At 44.8% G+C, this 24643-nt stretch overlaps 1 protein-coding gene across 2 annotated transcripts in view; it reads left to right on the forward strand.

The window, feature by feature from the left end:
• The window catches only part of NBEA (neurobeachin), a 470020-nt gene that overhangs the window by 6814 nt on the left and 438563 nt on the right, over positions 1–24643 (forward strand). The gene's annotated exons all lie outside the window — the stretch shown is intronic.

A 24643-nucleotide genomic window follows, 5' to 3' on the forward strand; every position in this document is an offset into this window, starting at 1 on the left:
GAGGGACCCTGGTCTGTCTTACCTTCTTCATAAGCCCACTATGTAGCTCTGTGGTCAGATTATGAGGTGCCGCCCAAAAGAATGCCCCTTTAGATCTGGCCAGCTGTTCGTAACTCAGAGGTTTCAGATCTCTAGCTGGGTGCGGTAGCTTGACAGTGCCTTGGTCTCCTGGTTCCCTGTGGTGAGATGGTGAGTGCGTTTTTGCTGTGCCTGCGATAGCAGTGTTGTTAAATCGGGGAACTTACAGTGTTGTATGTAGGGAACAAAGGGTGTTGGTAGAGCGGATGGGCAGCCCAGGGCTAGAATGTTGTAGGTTTCTGTTGGTTTCCGCTGCCTAGAATCCATTGTTTCTGCTGCCAACGGGGCTAGGTTTTTTGAAATTCCTTTGGGGACTCATTCCTTCTAGGTTCCTGTGGCTTGGGGTTTCCATGGATGGCTTTCTGCTCTCCAGAAACAGCAGCTAAACCTGGCCCAGCAACAGCAGATACTGGTTAAAAATTTAACTGCACATCTGAGACAGCTCCATAACTTTCAGTCTGGGGGAGAACAAAGAGGCTCATCACTGGAGCTGCCCAGAGGTTAGCATGTAAGTTGCCACCATTAGGAGAGTATTCTGGAGATGGGAGCTAGATGCACCTAGAACCCAGGCGTGGGTTGCCCATGGTGTCCGCAGAGCCCTCGCGTCAGCCACCTCTCAGATTCTCAGAACAGTGCGCTAGCGCATTTCCGGTTTCGCTTAAGGCAGTGTGGCTTGGGTTTCTTTCCACTTCATCCCCATGATTCCTGACTAATTTTCTAAATTAAAAAATTTAAAAACATTGGGTATTAAGTATTATAGCACAAATCATAAGACAATATTAACTTGGCAAAGGACTTGATATATTTCAAGAAAGAAGGAACCTTTATTGCTAGTTAATACAAAATCAATATTGCTAAGGTGAGCTGCACCTGAGCCAGGTGAGCCCGTCATAGAATGGCCCCAGGGGCCCACAGAGCGCAGTCTGCTAGTGGCACACAGGGCCTCTGTTCTCCTGGGTCTTGCATGGTCTCTAACTGTGCCTGGGGCCGCTTTTCTGATTTCCTGTTTTGAGTGAGGTCGATGGAAAACTGGGAAAGAATAGATATGTGGTTATGCCAGTTTCTTTGCCCAGAATCCCTTCCCTCTCTCTCCTCACCTGAGTGAGCTCACAGGTAGATCCAGGAGGACCTCCTAGGAAAGTAGCACCTCCCTCTGGGGGCCTTAGCGGGAGTATTTAGAGGGCTGCTTGAGTGTCAAGCCTGAGGGACCAGTTAGAGAGGTAAAAACTGTTTGTGACTATTTGTTTTAGAAAAAAGTTAGACTACTTTTAGTAGCTGCAGTGCACGTGTGGAATTGCTCGCATTAACTGATCCTCAGCAAACCCTCTTTTCTTTTCAGATGCCTTTCCTCCTTTGCAGATTGGGAAACACAGGCTGTGGGAAATGTGAAGTGGTTAGACAGGGTTATCTAGGTGTTAAGTAGCAGAGATGCAGGAGCTGGCGTCTTCTCCATTATTAAAAATTACCCCCAAAGGGCAGCCTGCCGTGAAGAGGTGACTGTGGAAGCTGTGGCGGGCAGTGCTGCCCACCGTGGACTCGGCAAGTATTCCCAGGGAGCAGAGAGAAGGCCGCGCGGTTCGATGGGTCTGTATGCAGTGGTGGTTTAGCAAGGGCTGTTTTGTGAACACCTGTGCATTTGGGGGAACACTCGGCTATACACTGTTCAAAATGGTAACTGCCTTTGAATTGTATGCCTTTTCACTGGGCAGAAGTAGATACTTCAGATACTGCTGTGCGCCAGAACAGTAGTGTGCAATACTACTTTTGTTTTATATATGAAGAGTAGATTTATTATATATTAGTGTTAATTGTATGAACTACCGCATATACCTTATTTGCTTGGATAAGACAAATGAGTTATGGATGGAATTGTACTATAGTCTAGGTAATACGATTCCTAATAATTGTGATTCCTCTCTGTTTACTGAATTAGAGCAAACACTGATTAATAGCAAATTTTATGGAAATGTGAATGTCTAGGTTTATTTCTCTTTAGCAAATACTTTCATTTTCTGAGAGCAGTAAAGTGCAGCTGATTTAAAAATGGTATGTGAATATTTCTACTGTTGAAAAATTTTTCGTGTGTGGGGAGGGAATTGGCTTTTATGGACTGGGCTCAGTTTCATACCTTGTGTTTTCAGCATCCTCTCCCAGCCCCTTTGCAGTGAGTGTGGGTTCACTTCCACACGCGAAGTAAACGGTGGCTGCAGCTGGGAGGCTTGTGCAGGGTTGGAAAGCAGCTTCACTGCAGAAATGAGACTCAGAGCTAGACAGTTCTGGTCTGTTGTTCTTCCAAACGTGCCATGACCTTTAACGATGATGATGATGATGAAGGTAACAGCGTATGCTTATACTCAACTGAGTCTTTGCCAGGCACTGTGCTAAGCATATGATGTGTTACCTCATTTTTATCTTCCTGATCTGAAATGTAACATCTTCAGTGAGGTAATAATAGTCATTGTTTTTCTAAGTTAAACTAAGTTTGGTGTCTTAATAGAGAAGTGTTTTTGGTTCTAATTGTATAAGCAACATTTTATTATAAAATGTCATAGAATTATTTTACTTGATTTGTACTAATTCTCTATAACTTGATTACCCTTTCAAAGTCCTTGAATTTAAATGAAGTATTTAGGTTATTTTTAACATTTTATGAGATGTGAGTCAGCAATGGAAGAGTATTTTTTGTACTCTGCTGACTGTTACTTGCTAAATAATCAGTGCGTTTTTGAAATTACTGTGTTCTTCCATCTTTTGTCTAAAGAACTGTTTAGGTCTCAAGATTTACCTCCTGTCATTATGTAAGTGATGTCTTCCCAAGTCTCCCCTAAAAGCTCTGCACCCCACCCCCCTCCCCCGTGCTCTCCCACAGCGTTTTGGGCACACCTTGCATTAGCGCTCTGTCTTAATCATTTGTTTACCTCCCAGACTCCCCTAGAGACGGGATCCTCTGAGATCAGGCCAGCTTACTCAGCTTGGTACATTGCACACTTAACACGGAGTCTGAGATTTTGTGCTGCTTCGCGACTCTTTTTTGGGTGAAGATTTTTTCACCTTTGATTTAGTTTGCTTGTTTTGGTCACTTCTTGTTTGAATACAGATCTTGTCGTCTTTAGCTATTCTGGTTCTTTTAATTTATGTTTCTCTCTTGTTTCAACATTTCAGTTTGTTTTTCTTTGAGGGCGAAGGATAGACATCTTGAGGTGTATAGAAGCATGGGTAGTGTTTAAAAGAAAGTTTCTGGGTACCCGAGATGGGCTAGGGTGCTCGCATCTTCCCACCTGGGGAGTAGCCATGCCAGGTCGCTTTCCAGAGCAAGGCGGGAGAGAGACCCCGGCGTGCGAGGGTCCCGCAGGCTGTCACGGGCCAGGGGTTGGCGCCAGGGTTTCCTGACTCTTGGTCCAGTGCTTTTAAATCTCACCCTGGTGCTGCTGCTTCACTGTGTCAGCTCACTTCGGCTTCTAGTTTATAGCTTTAATATAAAAGGATGCCGCCCCCCGCCCGCCAATTTTTAAAACTCAAGCAGGCTCAGAATACTTAAAGTGGTGGTTAACTAAAGTACTGAGTAATCCTAACCTAGTGTTCTACTGCCAGAGTTCAGATACTCATTGGGCATATGAAAAATTGCTTTGTCCCTACCGTGAGGAAGCGGAGGTTCTGAAGTAGGGTTCTGGAGCAGACACAGGGAGGGTGTTCCCACGCATTTTTCCAAAGCCCTTTCTCTATGTTATTTCTGAATTGCCCTGTTTCTCTACTCTGTTCGTCTCCAAAGGAGCACAGATGATTTTCAGGGGGCAAAACACCATGTAGTTTACTACACTATTCTTACAAAGCTGTAACATTTGAAAATGTCGTTCTTGCTAAATCCAACCAAGAATGGGTGTAAGCACTGCCCTTGGCAAGTGAGTGATTCCAACTGAGCCATCTGAATGCTCACATTTAAAGACTGGTTTCAATATGTTGTATTAATTTAGATACTATATTACTATGTCAGTTGTTTTTAAATAATTTTATATACCCAGCACACTTATTTTCAACAATGCCCAAACAGGCATGGGCATTTTAATAAAGAAACTGTATTTTTTAAAAATATTTTATCCATTCATTTTTTTAGAGAGGAGGGGAGGGAGGGAGAAGGTGAGGGAGAGAAGTGTTGATTGGTTGCCTCTTGTGCATGCCCGGACTGGGGACCAAATGCAGCCCAGGAGTGTGCCCTGACAGGGAATCGAACCCACGACCCTTAGCTTTGCGGGACCATGCCTAATCAACTGAGCGCTACAGGTCAGGGCTAAATAGTTGTATTTTTAATGTTGCTGGTAAATGTGTCTCCAGAAGTAAGATGGTTTTTTGTTTTTTTTAATTTTAGTTTTTTCAAATATCATTGCTGCTAGGTGTATTGCTAGGCTAGCCCAGCTCAAAGTCCTTATGCCTTTCTTTCTTTTTATTGTAGTGAAATATAGATAACAAAATTTACCAGCTTAACCTTTCCAGAATGCTGTTAGATGGCCCTAGTTGAACACATAAGCATTGTTGTGCAGCCATTGCCATGGCTCCGGAAGTTTTTCCTGTTCCCAGCGTGGAGCTCTGTGCCCCGTCAGCAGCGGCCCAAGCCCTCCCCCAGGCCCTGGCGGTCACCACCCCTCTCTCCACGTTGGGCCACTCTGGGCCTCTCGTGTCGATGCGGCCACAGGGCATTTGTCCGTCTCCGTCTGGTGTAGTGCACTCGGCATTTGTCTTCAAAGAGCAGGTGAGGGTGTTTGATTCAAACTGGTCTCCACTGGCAACACGGATGAGACACTCTGAGGCCATATTTGTATGTTACATTTATAAATTCCGCATGGACCAGTCTCTGTGTTTGTGGAACCAGAAGAAGAGCCTCCAGTGAATGAAGTAATTTCTGTGTGACTCGGGTGGTTCTTCACTCCTATTCCTTGAGTATTATGAGGAATAGAGATACACAGACCATAGTAATATTTCTTTAAAAATTTACATGTTTTTCATATGCTTTGTGCCTGTAGTGTTGCTCTCAATTCTGTCATCCTAGAACTTGTCTGAAAAGCTCTGTACCCAGCTATGACCCTACAAATTCTTAATACTTTCCTTTGTTCTCCCTACCTTGCAAAGCCTAACACAGTCTCCGTTTAGACAGGCAGGGAAGTGAAGAGGCTCGTCAGGCTGCAGTCCCCTTGAGAAGGCACGGACAGGGACGAAAGACCAGGGGCACTGTCACGGGACGAGGTGTTGTCTTGTCACCGAAAAAGTAATTGTTGATGGAGGACTCCAGCTCGTTTATTACCAAGGTTTCCATTGCTTATGGGGTATTCAATGGTGGTTTTATCTCAACAACTTCATTAAAAAAGAACACCTCCAATCTATTTTTACTTAAGAGGTTGTTAGTGTGCTTGCATCAAACAGCCTGTGTTTTAAAGTTAAAAAAAAAAAAAAACCCTTTCTATTTAAAATTCATCTTTCGTCTTACCTATCCACTTACAAGTTTCCAGGAGAGCTTGCCCAAATCTTTTTGAACTCGTTAACGTAGTACAATATATATATTCTGAAGATGATGCTTTAGTTTTAACACTTTATTTTTGTATGTTCTAAAAAAATTGTTGGGGTGACGTGGGTTAATGACATGAGTTCCAAGTGTGCAGTCCTATAATCATCTGTCTATTGCATTTATTTTTGTATTTTTAAGAAATAACAATTTATCTCCTTTACACCACTGCAGTAGAATTCTAGGTTGTCTTAATTATTAAAGATTTATCAATCATGGCTATAGTTACGCCCCTCTTAAGTCTGTCAAAAGGTTTTTCTCATTACAGGTTTGTCTTTTTATACATCCACTCCTTGTTCTAAAGCGCCACCTCCTTTTGCTTGTCTGGCTGCTCTGCCCGAAGCAGCCCCCAGTGCAGTTTGGGGCTGTTGAGTGCTTGCAGTGTGGCTGCCGGGGCTGAGGTGTGCTTGAGAGTAAATCGCATGCTGAGTTTCAAAGACTTAGTTGGAAAAAGTGAGTGTAAAATATCTCTTAATAATTTCATCTTGGCTACATATTGAAATAGTAATATCCTGACTGTATTGCCTCATGTTATTTTATTACAATAGAATATGTGTTAATATGAACTTGCCCTGTTTATTTTTATTATTTTAATGTGGCTATCAGTCAATTTTAAATCAGTCAATTTTGAGCCACTGTACATGTGGCTCAAATTATGTTTTTGGTCTTTTATTTTTGTTGTGTGCCTCTTCTGTTTTTGGTCTACAGCTAACTTAGTTATTAGGTGTACAGCGGATTCAGTTACTAGGTCGCGTATTAAAAACTTGGGGAAACAGATCATACTATGTGTGGTTTTCTGAACTATCAGAGAGTCATCTACCCTTTATCTGTGGAGGAAAAAACAGATGCACACTGAAATAGAGGATGTTTGTTACGAAGAAGGGGATCACAGATTCAAATGTTTACATCGCGGTCAGGGGGAAGGGACAGTGGTGATGAGCCTGACACGCAGTCAGCACTTGTGAACACGTTCTCTTTAACAAGCTGGTATGCTGGGGCGTGTGACACCTCTCTCTTGTGGGAATGTGTGTGAGTGCGTGGCTTTGGTGGTCAGCGCCCATCCTTGCTGTGTGCAAGGGTGAGGGGCAGACCTGTGGACATTCGGCTCAGGAATAAGAGAAAAGGTGGAGGAAGAGATGACAGGAAGGGAACCGAGGGTGTTGAAAATTGTTTCTAATTTTGTCAGTCTCATAAAGTCAGAATTCTAAAAATTGTAGCATTTTATTAAAGTAGAGTTAATAGTTTCAAGAAGAAAACTGAGGCGGGTCTGATTCAGCGTCAGGACCTCACAGTTAGGTTCTCTTCCTGCAGGGGTCCAGTGCCAGGACCCCTGCCCGACCCTCCTCTGGGAGCCTGCCCTGCCCCCGCCTTTGGGATGCTGGCTTCACCTCTCCACAGACAAAAACACAGGTTTTCATTCACCAGCAGTGCAACATTAGAAGAATATTGCAGACAAAAATGTTAGACACTGGGTCAAATAATATTCTGTGTCACAACGCAGAAACTATTTGTAGCATATATTTATTTACTTGCCATGGTTTTTAAAGTTGAGCTTTAATGATTCCCCTTTACCAAAGCATGATTTTTCACACTGTAGGTTGTTTGGTGTATCTCTTCCTATGAATAAAATAGGATAAGGCATGGATTTTTCCAGGTAATAATATGTTTAGGTAATAGTACTCTTTTCCCATGTTTGGCTGTTGCTGTGCTGGTTGAAGTGACCCCCCCCCCCCCCCCCCCCCCCCCGGGAGACCAAAGGCCCTGACCCTCGGCTGTGCTGTTCTGAACTGCTCACCTTTCCCGCCAGGCCTCGGGATCCAGGCTGCACTTGCGGGGCTGCGGTGGGGTGGCAGGGAAGGTACTGAGTTCCTTATTTTAAGGGTGGGTGGAATAGCTGGAAAGAACTATTTTTTTTCTCTGTGAAACGCTCACTTAACGTACTTTTATGAGAAGTATGTTGAGCAAATAAACTTGAGTCAGAGTTGCTGATGTTTTTCATTAATTATATTGAGCTTTATTATTCTCGAAATAATATTTATCCTTGTTAGTGATCTGTACGCTGAAAGGTATTTTAGTTACTGCATGACAAACTGTCATTCAGAATGACAGCTGGACCCAGTTACATTGAAACACCGTGCTGCCAAACTCTGAAATGAATTGAGGATGACCTGCTTGGAAAATAGGGATCTAGACATTTACAGCAGAGGTTCCATTCCCGCGAGAGTGGCTGGAGCTGGGATCAGCATGGTGGCTTACTCTGGGTCTCAGTCTCAACGCACTCTCTCCTCATGGAAACGGGATGCAGAGGGACAGCGGGGCGGGAGCTTGTGACAGTGCAATTTGCAAGTGGATGTATCACGTTTGCAGCGTGTGCTTCTGGTTTTTAAAGAGGAATGCCAGTAACGTAGTGTATTCCTGAAGAAAACCGAAGACCGTATAAAAGCTTTGCTTTGTATTGTGACAGTTAGCTCCTGATGTTTGATGTACACCGTCGTTGAGCCCTGTCATTCTACAGCTGACGTATTTTCTAATGACTTGATTATTTAAAGCAGATCGCCGTATTTAGTTTGCAAGATGGTTTAGCTCTTTGGCCATGGCCACTTCTTCTTGGGCCCCGCCCCTTCTGAGCACTCGTTCGTGGGTCTGAGTGTGCTCATTTCAGCCTGACTGCGTCTCTGACCACATGCCTGCTTTGTTCAGCAAGTATTTATTGAATGCTTAGCGTGTGACGTAACGCCAGGCACGGAGGATCCCAGTTCCTTGCCCTGGGTTTTACTGCACCGTAGGGGTGACAAATGCAAGCAACAAAACATATGAATTCTGCACTAGAAATGAGTTAGGGTATGGTGGGCTGCCCCCCAGGGAGCCTATGGGGTCAAGGGGAGCTCTCCTGGGAGTGGTGGTCCCTGGGCTGAGGTCTGGATGATGGCTCACCCTCTGGCACCGGACCGCCGTGTTGGGGCCACCAGCCCCACGTCATGGTGGGGGCGCACTTGAAGTGTTCTGAAACGTAACGTGCGCATTCGGCTTTGAGACTTGGTATAAAAAATGTAAACTATCTCATTAGTCGTTAAAAATATTTATTACATGTTGTCAAAGAACATGTATAAAGGGCCCATGGACAAAGCCAAAGGGGTGGTAGGATTGAGGGTAGGAGGTTGGGGTGGGTGGGGCGGGGGAAAGTGGTGGTGGGAAAATGGAGACAAATGTATTCAAATATTAATAAAAATGATTTAAAATATTTATTACATGTTGAAATTTTATTTTAGCTATATTGCATTAAATAAAATATAAATTAATTTCTCCTGTTTCCTTTTACATTTTTCTTTTAATGTGTCCAGCAGAGTATTTAAATTGATGTATGTGGCTTGCGTTATATTTATATTGGATAGTTCTGGTTTAGAGGTGACATCTCAGAAGTAGATGAACCATAGACAGAAACCAAGAGGTAGTTTAGCACGCTTCCTTTTCCATATGCACGCATTTATGTGTGTGTGTGTGTGTGTTCATGTGCATGTGCACATGCAGTCTATACTTACAGATACAGACACGCACCTGTCTCATCCTCCTCCTGTGGCGGGAGCCACTCACATTTCGGGCTCTTCCGTTAGGTGTCGCAGACCTGCCCGAAGTAACGCGCTGACTTAGTGGCACTGACTGCACAACTTTGTGTCACGGGGAAACTTGTTCTTCCTGCTCTGGTGAAAGTTGCCTCGATAATTCATGGAAATCAATATGGCAACAAATTAAACGCGATTTATTGTCAGCAAATAGTTTGGAAGGCAAATCATAAACATGGCTACAGAGTTGAAGAAACAATTACAATAAAATGTAGTAGTTGGATAAAAGTAGTTATTTCTAACATGCTTTTGCTTATTTACTAGACTTTTTCTTAATGAAATAACTGGTTTTTTGAGTTACTATTAAAAAATATACGTGAAAATACGCTCTCCTGAAATCCATGTGTTGAATATATCCTATTTACCAAAACCTGAAATCAAGAAGTAACTTTACCTGGAAAACAGGGTGTATACTTTGTGAAGATTTACGTGATTTATCAGAGTAAGAGTAGTACCCTACTGTATTTAGATTGCAATTTTTGTATTACTCAGGAGTACCACTATATTTTAAAGAAGACTTTAAATTGAATAGTAGAATACTGGAATGCTAGTGCTTTGTAAGATTTCAAAGATTTTCTGGATTTTAAGATTTGGAAACGTAGGCACTGATTTAATTTGCTACTCAGTTGTTAAGTTGCTCTACTGTAGGACTGTATTTCAGTCTCTGAATTTCTAGCAAGTATCCCTTCTATTATATTGCCTGGAGGTACTGGGGTTCGGCTGGAAAATCTGTAAGTTTGCTAGGGCTGCCATAACAAATTCTAGAGACTGGGCAGCGTGAATAACAGGAATTCCGGTGGCGAGAAGTCCAAGACCAAGGTGTAGCGGAGTGGTTTCTTGTGAGCCTCTTCCCTTGGCTTACAGATGACCCCTTCCCCTGTGTCTTTATACCGCCTTTCTTCAGTGTGTCTGTGTCTTGACATCCACTTCCGGGAAGGATGCCAGTCCTGTCGGTCAGGGCCCACCCACACGGTTTCATCCCACCTTCAGTGCCCCTCTGAAGGCCCCGCACAGCCCCATTCCCAGGTCCAGAGGGCCTGCGTTCTGATGTGCACTGGAGGGGCACAGCTGGTCTTCTGGGGAAGTAAGGGTAAAACAAGTGATGCAATGAAACTTTAAGATCTGCTTACAGTGTTTCACGTGAGTTCCCTTTGAAATTTACACTATTTTTTCATTATACAAACCCCTGACTTTCTATAGTTTGAATTATTTTATTCTTTTCCTTCCTTCTACTTTTTTCTTCTTTTTTCCCCTCATGTTTTTATTCTCCGATGTCTTTATCTATGCATCCAAAGGCACCACTGATTTCCTGGTGTCATTAAGCCCAAAGAGTTTTGACTCTTTTCTGGTCACAAGTGTTACTTTTCTGTCGGCTGCAGTGTCTGTGGAAAATCGAGGTCCTCCCTCTCCCTCGGCAGTAGCGGCAGTGGTCATCGTGATGGAACTCCGTTGAGTTCACGGAGGGCCAGGCAAGCACTGCGCCAGGTCAGCCACGCGCAGCCTTCCCCCTCTTATGGCGCACTGACCCCATTACTAAAGTTCTGTGGCGCACCAAAAAATGTGTATTTTGCTGATCTGACAAAGGTATAATTTTGATTGATTTACGAAAATAATAATAGTAACAACCTACCCTTTTTTATTCAGAGTGACTTTTTAAAAAGTCAGGTGCCTATACTTGTACAGAAGGATTTCTGGTACCAAGAACTAACCAATGAGTCACAGCCTTACACGCGACGTGACCAGGGAGGGGCAGCGCTGTTACATGACCCACGTATTTGCGCAGGACAGGGCGCTCCCACCAGACGGCTGCTGTGCTGGCTGCTGTCATTTCTTATCTGACAGTCTGGGGAAAAGAGGTCAGTGCCCCCAACTCAGTAGTCAAGTGTTGCATGTTTTTAAACAATTCACTGTGCTGAGTGCTTTACATGCATTCAGTCTCTCCTGCGCTCCCTGAGGGTAGGTGGTGATGAGGAAACAAGTGGTTAAAGGTGATAATGCTTTGAAGACTTCACAGGTAATAGGTGTTGTTAGGTTTCAAACAGAGGTGGTATTTGCTCTGCTTGCTGCCTCTGTTTTAGAAGCCTGCGGAATTCAGTTTGCTGCTGTCCTAAATTCTAGCCGCGGTTTTGTTGCGGTTACGATCAGGACACAGTGCCGGGTGTTCCTAGCTTGGGCTGGAGCGATGGCAAATATTCAGCACACTCACGAGTGGCTATTTACTTCCTGAGGTTTTGGTTCCTAAGCCTCAGAGCTCTGTCCATACGCCTTGGGGTCAGTCAGCATCTGCTGTCCGCTCAGCGCGTGGGCGCCCAGTCTGGTGGCCTGCCTTCTGTTGCACGGCGTGGCCCGCTCCTGCCCTCTTGGTGTCTCCGTGGGCTCGGCGGGCTTTTGCTGTGGTCAGCTACCCCTGTGCTTGTGCTTTCAGGAAGTCAGCACACTCTTATGGCTCCTTGGTGGTGCACGTGTTCTTAGCTTTGTTTGGGAATATTTTATAGGTCACCTATTGAGACCCTCTCCAATGTGTGTTTTTGTCTTTGCACTATTGAGAGTGACGATGAGGCCCGAGGGATGATACCTGCTTATGGACCAAAAAGGGATATTCCAGGCTGCCAGGGGCTGCGTTGGAGAATATTTGTATGTAGCTATTTGTATTCAACCAGTTGTATTTTAAAGGAGGGGGCCAGCATTGTGCAGGAGAAGTGAAGTGAGGGAGGACCGTTGACTAGGTCACCAGGCAGACAGACACTTGATCCCACCTGGGTGAAGCTAATACTGGAACAGAGTAGAGACAGGGGACCGGGAAAAGGACCGTTGTGAGTTGCTGCGGAGTGCTCCTGGAGGCAGGGGCCCGTCCCCGCTGTGTTCCAGGGGTGGCTTGCCTCCGCATCTTGCGCTATTTGGAGAGTTGGTGGTACCTGTTGTGGTTGCCCATTAACATTTTAGAGGATATTTCTGCAGCATTCTTAGATGATCTCAAACCCTGGGAGATTTCTAAATACTGGTGGAGTGGAGAAGGAGATTGATTTAAACCTACATTTATTTCTAGGTGGTGGGCGTGAGCTCAAGTGCCAAACCTGGGGATGGTTCGCTGAAACCTGGGACCAAGTGGCATTGGAAAGATGGTTCTTTTCTAAGGACTTCAAGTTCTTAGGAGAACAAGTGTACGTTAAAAAGTACTAAACATTGTGGTGAGGCCTTTGTCGTTTGACTTTTTTGAACTCAAATCCTGGCCCTGCCTTTTCTTTCTCTTGTGATCTTGAGGAAAAATAGGTATTAGGATAAGTGTCACAGAGGAGAAAGTGATAGCGGCCTGCAGGAGTCAGAAAAGGATTTAAGGTGGAAGATCCTTGAGATTGGCTGTCCAGGGGAGCGAAGCTTGTTGAGGGGGCAGGATGGAGCGGGGGGCACCCAGAGTTGGAAGTCTGAGCCGGCACAGTGCGCTCAAAGCGTGGACCACCTCCTGGGGCGCCCCCCAGCTCGTTGGCGCTCAGTCTTTCAGGGCTTAGCTTAGGCTTCCGTCTCTACTGGGGGTCCTTCTCTAACGCAGGAAGGGGTTTGAGGCAGTTAAGTATTTCCAGTTTCTGGCATTCCATCAGCACCTTGGAAATACATTAATTTCCCAACAATCTCAGGAGTTACATTCTTGAAATGTGATGTAGTGATCAAGGCCTCTAGACTCCAAGGGGTAGGGAGAAGTGGAGAAATAAAAACAATGAAGTAAACGTATATATTTCTATATGAACACATAAAAGTTCTGGGAAGAGCTGTTTCCAAAACTAACCAGAATCATCTGTTGCATGTTTGCACCATACATAATAAAATAACAGTAGTTACAGGTTTCGGTTAGGTGTGCTGCTAGGCTGTGTACTCTTGGTGGGGAGAGAAAGCACCACTACATTAAATGTACACATCAATTTTGAGTTACAGGTTGATATCAGAAATGTGAAAATGTGAAAAATATATTTAGAATAAAGGGAATGCAGTGTTCTCAATTAATACACCAACTCCATGACATAGGGACTTCTGTCCCCATTGCGCCCATGGGGAAGCAGGACCTCGGTGAATTTGAAGCTGAGGCCTTCGGCATGGGAGCCAGTTTTGACTTGAGTGAAGCGGCTCTGTGGTCCCAGGGAAGCTGTTCTGCACAGACAGACCCGGGCTCCCGGACGCACAGGGGCAGCCTGTCCCTGGGGAAGCTTGTCCCTGCTGCTTTCAGGCCTCGTGCAGCTGTCCTGGGCTCCCCTTGTTCAGAGGTATGAGTTCATGTGTAAGTGCTCCTGGAGTCAGATGCATTTTTGAGTCCAGTTTTTGGTAAGAGCTCGGCCTCTGTGGTCTGGCTGACGGGAGTTCAAATCCACGCTCTGCCTTGGCCTCGCGCTGTGATCTCAAGCCAACCATCGCGTCTCTGAGCCTCTGTTTCTCTCTCTCTCTAGACCTTTCTCTGCCTCCATACTTTCATGTATGTATGAATGCATAGTCCTATATCAGTATGTATATTTGAAAGCAAAATAAAGGATGTTACTTTTTTGTTTTATTCTTGAAATGGGAACTGTGTGAATGAGTTGAGTATATGGCAGATTGCTGTTACTCACTGTTTCTGCTACTGTGCTCACTGTTCACACAGCTCATCACCATTCACGATGTGGCCCCAGAGACCAGTGGGCACATTCGTGACATGTCTGCTGGCCTGAGATGAGGTAAGGAGCTTGTTCCTGGATGTAAAACAGTTTTGCTATGTAAGCACACTTTTCATTGCAAGCGACTTTTTATTTTCCTGAACAGGACCTTCTTGAGGAAGGAAGGCCTATGTTGATTTATGTTGCGATTCAGTCTCCTTATCAGCTGGTACCCCGAAGAGCTGACATACCCTGAGAGTACTTTGGGGTGCAGTTTGATCAGAGCTTAGTTTTAATTTCTGTTATTTTTTTTCACTTGAGGTGTTAAAAAGGTTTGCTGTTGTTAGTGAAAAGAATATTGATTTCGGGCTTGGATTCTAATCTAATTGTGTTGGTTACAAATTAGTTGGGCAATTCACTGAAGTCTTCGGGACCGTACTGTGCCTGACCAAGAATGAAGATCGGGCTAGGTCATGTCTGCGGTCCTTTTAGGCTTCAATGTGCGAGTGATTTGTAATTTTCAAGTAGTATTTTTTCCTTCTATTTTGAACCAGAACATAGGCTGATATTAAAGTAGATGGTTAGATACACTGGGGTAGAAACATGGTTTAAGAAGCTTTTTTGGTGGGAATGATTTTTTTTAAGCTGCTATCAACCACATGCCAAGAAGTTGGTTCTAAGGATATAATGATTAATGAAACTGGTTTCTGTTCATAAGTGGTAATCTCTAGGGGTGGGGGAAGAGATGGAGATTTAAATACTTTTTTAAATACAGGGTAGGACAAAAGTAGGTTTAGTTGTTTGTATGGAAAATGACCCAACAACTAACAGATAGTAGCACAAGGATAAACTCAGTTTGGCGTACTCACCACTGTAAGCCCACTCGGTGTGGACAATTGTGTGAAGGTGACAGGTACCGTGTTAGTGATACAGACACACACGGAGACAGGAGGCTTCGAGAAACTGGTTCTCCAGGACAATGGCAGGCACGTGCTCCCCTGAAGACCCGGGCCTCAGGCGCCGTGGGCTGGTGGCATCTGTTGTGACGCCTCAGCTCTGCAGCTGCCACTGCAATGCAGCCATACCCGTATTTAAATAAAATGCTTTGTCTTTTGACCCTAATTCTGTGGCATGGATTAGGTCTCCTAGAATTTGGTTCCTTCTGACACTACCTGGAGTTAGTACAAACCCCACGGGTTGAGGTCTCAGTCCTACAAGGCCACCACCACTCACAGGCCACCTTCTGGTGTGGGGGGGCGAGGGCTGCTGTGTCACTGCCTGAGGGCAGCCCCACCCTCCTGTGTGACAGTCCACTGGAATGACTCAGAACCCGGGAAGGCCCCATGCTTACAGTTGGTTTTATTATGAAGGACACACTCAGGAGCAGCCCGATGGAATGGGGGAGGCCCTGGAGGTAGGGGCAGGTGCACAGAGCCCCACGCCCTTTGGGGCACCGTCCTGGCACCTAGGCGTGAGCATCGACTGGGAAGCTCCCTGAGCTCGTTGTCTAGTGTTCTCACGGAGCCTTCATCATGCAGGTGCACCTGGGCTCATCACTCGCCACACGGCCGAGTCAGTGCCAGCACTGTGGGTACACACTGGTTTCCTGGCCAGCCCCTGTCCTGACCGGCCGGCCACGAGCCGCCTGGTGAGCATCACCCGAGGTACCGTCCAAGGGGGCTGACTGGGAGGACCGAAAGGCACTCTTGCCCCTCAGGAGATCCCTGGGTTTCCTGAAGCCTCTGCCAGGGGCTGGGGGCAAAAACCCCACGTCACTTAAGTCACACTATGGGTGTGCACCCAGTGTGTAAGTGAGCGGGCTAGACTGCGTCCCCCCACAGAAAACAACTCTACCGTAAGGCAGCGAGCTGGAACTGATGTGCGGGCCGCAGTTGCAGACCTCGACTTTAGAAAAAGGGGGAGGCTTCTCCAAGAAGGTGACATTGAACTGTGTCTTCTATTTCTTTAAAAGTTTCTGTTACACTATAGAATTGAAAAATGATGTTATAACCTTGAAGACGTAGTTTTAGGGAACATTTCTGCATTTCATTGGCACTGCCTATAGGATGAGATATATATATATATATTTAAAGTGCTTGGTGAGTAAGCAAGGACATGTTCCCACACAGATGCCCTCACTACTGGTGCTTTAAGACCAACTGAGAAAGACTCGGGTCCTCAGACACCAGTTCCTCTTAGCCCCTGTGATTAGGAAGTCTGGAGTGTTACCTGTCAGGTGGCTGCTGCTAGCTGCTTCTGTGCTGGATGATCACGATCTTTGTCCTGTTCTTAACTCATGATAATGTATCCAATTTGTTGCCATTGGAATGCTGTTCCTTCTGTCATTTTTATTTTGAGTCTCACTCTCGTGTTCAGTGAAAGGAATTAAGAACGTTGGGCTAGAGTTTTACCCTTTCAACTGAGGGAGCTGGGAGTTGGGCAGGCTCCCCATTATGAGTGGCCCAGTGAGAGAATAGAAATTTGGCACTTACAAAAATTGATGTGTAATGGAGATCAAGGCGTAATCATTTATAAACTTGGGTTTTGCCACTTTTCCTTTGTGCTAAAGTTTGAACTGTTTCGTGTTCTTGCCTAGAGATTTCACCATGGACTAAATAATCATGCTGATAACAATTTCTCAACTTACCTTGTTAAGTTTATGTCTTAGTGTACCTGAAGTTTCAAATGTTCATACAGATGGGCAGCCAGAAGCCTTGTTGTACCAGGGATGGGGCAGGTGTGGGTTCTCTGTGTCCAGGACTGGTGCCTGCAGACTTGGGCTGGGGAGTGAGGAGGACTGGCCTGCGGAGCACGTGCGGCGATGCTGATGGGACTGGGGTGGTGGAGACGTAGCCTAGCACTTTAGGGACAGCGTGCAGGCAAACTTCAGAGAGACCCAAGTGGAGCACCTTTGCTTTTGTCGGTGGTCTCAGGTCAGTTAGTCGCCTTTAGTCACAACGGGCAGGTATTTAGGTATGTTTGTCTGTGTGGACGGCAACAATATTCAGTGTTCTGTCAGCAGTACACGGATGGCGTCGTCACCTGCTCTTTCAGTGTAAGCGTTCAGTTGCATGCCTGTGAATTGTTGGTATGAGCTAGGCTCGTGAGGAGGTGGTAATAGAACAATAATAATCGTTTTTATCCACTGATTGATGTGGGAGGCTAGGTGTAAGAATTCCCACAACAACCCTGTAAGGTCAAGTCCTGTTACCCACAGCTTACGGAGGAGACGACAAGATTAAGTCATTTAAGTTAGGTCAGGCAAGTGGAGTTGACCCAAGCCTTTTAACAGCCTTCCTTCTGCTAAACACACATTTGTAGAGGTGTATAAGAGAAATACAGTGAATTACGAACTTTCTGAGAAGGGTAGGTGACATTTTGTTTGGGGAGTAGAACCTGAGGGACGTCTTCACAGAGGAGAGACAGGCAGGACTAAGTGCAAGGGCCAGGGGGGCGAGGGGGAGGTGGCTGGGAGCCCACACCTGGAGAGGCAGCTGTCAGATGCTCCTTGTTGCCAGTTGCAGGCGAGTCCACACTGCTGCTTCTCTGGGAAAAGCACCCAGCGGCTGGGGCTTTGTGGCTGTGGGTGGGGTTACTGGAGAGGCCTCTTGCAGGCCTCCTGCTGGCCACTGCCCCCTGTGGGCCAGAGCTTCCTGGGAATGTGGACACTCACGGGGTGGACCGCATGGGAGTGCCCCACATGGAATCGATGCTTACGTTGTCAGTGCTGGAAGACATGCAGTCCATCTCAACACTGGGGGTCCTCTCCCTTCCCCAGGGAGGTGCGTGGGGTCAGGATGGGGTCTCACCCCACCTGGCGTGACCCACTGTGCACGGTCACAGTGGAAGGAGGGTGGGGAGTGCGGACGGGAATCTGCAGCCCATCTTCTAGCTGTCGGATGGGCCTGTTACGTGGGCCATGCTGAAGAAAAAGTGGCACTGGGCTGGGAGTATTCGGAAAGACTTCGGGTGGGTCCTGTTTGTTAATGACAAGTTTCAGTGCTGGCTCACGGGCCTCTGATAGTATTCACTGATAGGAAGAGCTGGGGGGTTTTAGTTAACACACAAATGCTGGGGTTCTACAGTTTGCATTTTACTAAAGGAGCTTTATTACACATGTATCCATCTTGGCTTTTTTTTTGCTGTTTTTTGAGATATAACTCAAGTGCGGTTGCAGCCATGCACATCTGCCCAGATTTAGTGTTTGATGAGGGTCCCCCGCCGTCTCCTTTTTTGTAAAGTTCCATACAATGGAAACATCTGTCTTAAGAACACTGCCGTCTGTGTAGGCCCTGCGAGATAAGGAACGTCCCGGCCACTGCAGAAAGGCCCTTGCACCCACCCCGTCGGTCCCGAGCCCACAGCCCCAGAGGCCAGACCGGGCTGGCCACGCAAGTCCTGCGGCCAGGATCTGACAGGCGTGAGTGACCTCTTGAGTGAAGCTCCTCTCGTGGGGCCTCGTGCTTGTGTGGTTTGCTCCTGTTGCGTCGATCAGCATCTGTCCCTTTTTGTTGCCAAGGAGACCATCAGGACTGTGCAGTACCATGGCCTGTTCCTTCTGTTGGTGGAACTTTGGGCTGTTGGTGGTTTTTGGCCATCATGAAGAAAGCTGCTTTGAACATTCGTGTACCAGCCGTGTTGAGATGTAGTTTTTATTTCTGTTGGATGACTGCCTAAGCACGAGTCGGTGACTACTGGGTCCAAGAGTGGTGTGTGCCGCTTTAACGAGGGCCTGGGAGAGCGTTCTCCGCGCCGGCGGGACGTGGCTTGCGTGTGAGCGCACACGTGCGCGTACCCGTGCGCGTACCCCCACCCCGGCGGCGGTTCATGGCGGTACTGGTAGCCGCTCTGACAGTGCGCGGTGCCGCTCTGTGGCTTTAAGGTGAGCTCCTGGGATGGCCGATGACGTTTGGCATTTCAGGGCCTGTGTCCTCACCGGCTTTGTGAAAATACTTTGTGAAGTGCCTGTTCAAATCTTTTGCCAGCTTTTAAAGTACAAAGTTATTTCGGAGGTTTTCAAAGTATATCTTAGATACTATTCCTTTGTCAGATACGTATTGTTTGAAAGTTTTTTTTGGTGTGTAAATTTTGTTTACCTACAGCTGTCTTTTCTCGAAAAAATACTTTTAAGTCGTGGTGAAATCTAGCTCAAGTGTTTTCCCCTGTGTCCCTGAGAAATGGCTGCACCGCCATCGGGATGGCCGGGCCCCTCTGTAAACAGTGGGCGGAGGCCGCCCTCCGAGCTCGTGGTCAGAGTTTGCAGGGTGCGGACGCCTGTGCGAGCAGACGTCTCTGCGTGCCGGCGTCTCTGCGTGCCGACGTCTTTGCGAGCGGACGTCTCTGCGTGCCACGTCTCTGCGTGCCGGCCTCTCGGCGAGCGGACACCTCCTGCCAGATTTTGAGACTGGGCGGTGTGGGCACTGTAATTTTTATCCCAAGGTGGCGCATACCCTAGTCGTTTGGTTTGCAGTTACGTGCATGTTTTATCACCGGTGAGGCTTGGTGGGTTTATAAGCACATTTGTATGAATGTGTAGTTCAATTTGGGGGGGGGGGGCTGATTTCTTAAAAATACCGAGTCTCCCAATTCTTGAACATGATATGCTTCTAATTACATCTCTTAAAAATCTCTTGTAGCAGGGTTTTGTAGTTTATAGTTTAGAGGCATTACCCACATTTTTGTTACATTTACTTCTACGTGTTTTTTGATGCTATTGTAAATAGAATTTCAAAATTTCACTTTCTAATTGTTTGATGCTCAATATAAAAATGAAACTGATTTTTGTCTGATCTTGCATTCTCCAACTTTGCTGAAGTCACTTATTTGCATAAATAGCTGTTTCGTAGATTACTTAGCATGTCCTACATACACAGTCCTGTCCCTACATGACTCCAGAAATAGAGACAGTTTCGCTTCCTCTTTTCTGGTCATTATGCCTCTTTTCTTGCCTTTAAATGAGCTAGGGCCTACCCTTCGGTGCAGGCCATATGTGATGAGAGTGGGCACCCTTGACTTTTTCAAGATACCAGGAGGAAAGTGTTCATGATCTGACCATTAAGTCGATTCACCACCAATATGTCAGTTACAGGTTTTTCTGAACACTATTTACCAGGTTGAGGATGCTCCTTCTATTTCTAGTTGGCTAAAAAGTTTATCACGAGTGGGTGAATCTTGTCAAATGATATTTTTATATTGATTGAAGTAGTTACATTAACGTGGTGACAATTGTTTTTAAAAGTTTATTGAGGTATTTACATTCCATAAAATTCACCTATTTTTAGCATACAAGTCAAAGAGTTTTATTATTTTTGCATTGTCATTCAGTGATAAGAATAATCTGTTCTTAGAACATTTCCAGCACCCCCCACCCCAAAGGGAGGTCACACGAACTTGCAACTCCCTTCCCATTCCCATCTGCAACCACAGCGCTCTCTAACGTGCTCTCTCTGTTAGCCTTTTCTGCATCTTTTATATAAATGGGGTCATGCAACATACGTTTTTTCAGGTCTGACTTCTGTCGTTTAGTGTAATGTGTTGGAGGTGCACTGACCGTCTATTTTACTGCCCAGTAGCGTTCCACTGTGTGGACACACGACATTCTGATGACCTCTTTACCAGCTTGTGGACACTTGAGTTGTTTCCAGTGTTTGGCTTTTAGTAATAATGCTTTTGTGAGCATTTGCCTGTAAGTGTGCGTGAACATGCATTTTTATGGATACCTAGGTGTGGAATGCATGGTCACATGGCACATCTCTGTTTAATTTTTTACGAAGCTGCCGGACTGTCCTGCAGGGTGATGTGCCGTGTGTCAAGTTCTTATTGGCAGCGCGACATGGGATTTGAGTGTCAGAACACAACCTCGCACTCTCAGGACAGGTGTGTGATACACTTTTCATCATACATATTGCTAGACTTGGTTTCGTTGCCATTTTTAGGGATTTGTGTGCCTGTACTCACGGGAGACTGGTTTGCAGTGTCCTTTTCCTGTGAGGTCCTTGTTGGGTCATGAGGGGTGTTGCTGGGAAACGGGTGTGGGAGCTCCCCCCTCCTCTCTCACGATGGGTTTCATAGAGCTCGCTGGTAAAGACACCTGAGTCCACGCTGTTCTTTGTTGGAGGGCTTTTTGATAATAGATTTAACTTTTTAATAAATATAGGCTATTTAGGTTTTCATTTATCTGTGTCCATTTGGAAAATTGTGTTTTGCAAGGGATTTCTCTGTTTTATCTAAGTAATTGAATTTGTTGGCATAACATTGTTCATAAACATTTCTATAATATACTTTTAAAGCCTGTAGGATTTATGGTGATAATCCATTCCAGATATTAATAACTTGTACTTTTCTTTCTCTTTTTCATTTAGTTTAGCTAGTGGTTTATCAATCATTTCAAGGAAACAAATTCGGCTGTGTTAATTCTTTCTTTGTCTTTATTTCATTGCTCTCTGCCTTTTATTTCATTTCTTCTATTTGCTTTTTTCTTTGTTTTAGCTTCACAAAATGAAATCTGAGGTCAGGGAAAGCCTTTTCTTTTTTAACACTCAGTAGTTTTTCTAAGCAATGCTTTAAGCTCATCATTGAGAACTAAACAGCCAAGATGTGTGACAACTGCTTTTAGAGACGTGTCACCTCATCATTTGGGTGCAATCCCTGGTAACAGCAGCGTGAGAGGCGTGTGCTGGGCTGCAGGCCATGTGCTAATGGTGCCCGGTGCACCCACTGAGCTGAACCACAGTGGCGACACGTGTGGCTCACTTTCACCCCAGCTGTCGTGGCCATGTCACATGTGAGACCTAAGTTTTTCTACACTCTGCCAGAATACTAGATTCCTTTAGGTGTTTGAGCCCAATGTTTTTAGTTGTTATTTTTTAAAACATTTTATTTATTTTTAGAGATGGGAAAGTAAGGCGAAAGAGAGGGAGAGAAACATTGATGTGTGGTTGCCTCTCACGTGCCATGTACTGGGAACCTGGCCTGCCACCCAGGCATGTGCCCTGACTGGGAATCGAACTGGTGACCCTTTGGTTCACAGTCTGGCACTTAGTCCAGTGAGCCACACCAACCATGGTGAGCCCAATTTTGATAATGATTATTTTGAAAAGATAAGTAAAAACCAGGAAAAGATCACATGGTTAAAATTATGAAAAAAAGTTGAAGGAAGTTTGATGACTTACCTGAAATAATTTAAAGGGTTGCCTGTATTAACTTCAATGATGTAAAAGAAGTTTATATCAATCATTTTTTATTTACTTTAATGAAGGTATGAGAAAAGAAAACTATACCTTTCAATTGGAGAAATACATTTCAGATGAAAGGAAATGATTTTGAAGGTTAAGAGTGAAAAAGACATATGAATATTCTAGGAAGGGTAGATGTGTACAATCCATCCTTGAAGACCTTTTAAGAAGAAATTAGGAAAATATTAGTTGGACAAGCATCTCAGCTATTTCCAGCTTTGATTTTGTGATTGCCTTGTCTTACGTAATATATTCACTTGTTTCAATGTGTCAAATAGAATTATTTGCTCACATATTTATTTTTGCACGGGATGTTTTTAAGTCCCCAAGAGGATGGGGTGTCTGTGTGAGTCACTTCATGCGCATGCGTGCGTGAAGGTGGCATTTTGTTTTCCTTCTTTTGTTACAGTGCTTGGAGTAAGGGGTTTGCTTTTTAAAAGTAAGATTTGCTTTTTAAAAGTGAGATTTGCTTTTTAAAAGTGAGATTTGATCTTCTGTAAAATTTAAGATAAAACTTATTTTACCTGAACTCTGTAAAACTTTCACATGACTTGTATTCTCCTTAGAGTATCAGCAGAAGGGACCCTTGCCTTTGGGACTTCTGTCCTGAAGAGGGGCCTCTGCCAAATGATGCCCATGACAGGAAACAGACTCGGCTCTGAGGCCAGTGTGGGCCCCATATTCTCTCATCAAACGCTTTTTTACTTTAAAAATAGGTTCCCTTAAGGAAAAATTCAGGGTATTGGGAAGTAATAGTCACTCATAATGCTGTTGTTGAGAGTTAGTATTTATAACTTGGTGTAGAGGGTTTAGGTTTTGCTTTTTCTTTTTTGTCTAGGATGGGCATTAGGCAGAATGAAAGGCAGCCTCACACTGGTACTTATTTTGGGGATGTTGCAATTGTGGTGTTATGAATAGAATTGGAAGGCCTCCACCTCGTGCCCCCAGGAAGGGGAGCAAAGATATGTCGGTGTCTTAACTGTTAGGTACACAGACTGTGACCATATTTGAAGAGAGGGCCTCTACAGAGATAATCAAGTTAAAATGCAGTCATAGGTTGGACCTCAATCCCGTATGACTGGCCCTATAAAAAGGGGAAATGTGGACACAGATGTGTTGCGGGAAGATGATGTGGAGAGACACGGGGAGAAGATGCTAATCTACATGCCAAGGGGAGACGCTGGGACAGGTCCTTCCCTCACAGCCCTCTGGAGGGCCGCCCTACGTACGACACCTTGCCTTCTCGCTTCTAGCGTATCGTCTGGTAGGAAAGGTGTTTGTGAGGTGCAAATGCTTTTGATGTGAAAAGTATCTATGTAGAAAGAACACTGTACTACATGGAACTGGGGGGAAAGTGTTCAATTTTAGGCCTTTTTAAAGCTGAATGGTTATTTTATATTTTGGGAGTCTAATACACATGAACTTGTGGTCACATATGCCACACCTTCTTTATCCATTCATCTGTGGGTGGACACACATCCGTTTCTTTCATGTCTTGGCTGATAAAAATAACACTTCAATGAACTGAGGGGTGCTTATGCTTTTTCTATTCCGTGCTTTTGATTTCTTCAGATAAATACCCAGAAGTGCAATCATTGGGTCATAAGGTGGTTCCATTTTTAATTTTTTTAAGGGCCCTCCATACTGTTTCCCACAGTGGCCATGCCAATTTTCAATCCCACCAATAGTGCACAAGGGTTCCCTTATCTCCACATCCTCGCTGGCGCATCTTATTTGCTGACTTTTTGATAATAGCCGTTCTGACAGGTGTGAGGTAGTATCTTGTGGTTTTGATTTGTATAACCTACTAAATGGAGAAGATACTCAAAAATGATTTATCGGATAAGAGATTAACATCTGAAAATACCATATTTTTCGGACTATAAGATGCACCGGGCCATAAGACGTACCTAGGTTTTAGAGGAGGAAAATAGGAAAAAAACTCCGCTCTACCGCCGCCCCCGCCCCCAGCGAGCCAGGTAAGCTACATTCGGATTATAAGACTTACCCCCATTTTCCTCCCAAATTTGGGGTGGGAGAAGTACGTCTTCTAGTCTGAAAAATATGGTAAGTAAGGAACTCATACAACTCTGTGTTGAAAAAATAACAGCAAAATAACTCACAGCCTGATTGAAAAATTGGGCCAAAATTTCTCCAAAGAACACAGACAGTAATTTTTATACTTTTAGGTAAATAAAAGTATTTCATATAGAAGTGGGGAATAAATATTTTCCTGATCTTGGAATGAGAGTTTCAGAAGCATTAGCCACATTACCAGTATGTATTAGGAGTTATAATACAGGTTAAAAAGGCTGTCAGAAACTGTAAGCCCACTCTGCATTATCTAGTAGGAATATTTTTACTGCTTTTGGCAATGAAACCATAACCCAAACTCTTTTGTAATTAATATATCTGAAAGGTCATTGTTCTTTTTAACTGTGAAAGATGGAACCTTAGGCTTCACATAACAGAGCCTGATTGTTAGAATTACACATATTAATTGTTAATTCCTTTGAAAGCATACTATTTATTTTCTTGCAGCTG

The sequence above is a fragment of the Desmodus rotundus genome, chromosome 13, assembly GCF_022682495.2.
Source record: "Desmodus rotundus isolate HL8 chromosome 13, HLdesRot8A.1, whole genome shotgun sequence".
NCBI lineage: Eukaryota > Metazoa > Chordata > Mammalia > Chiroptera > Phyllostomidae > Desmodus > Desmodus rotundus.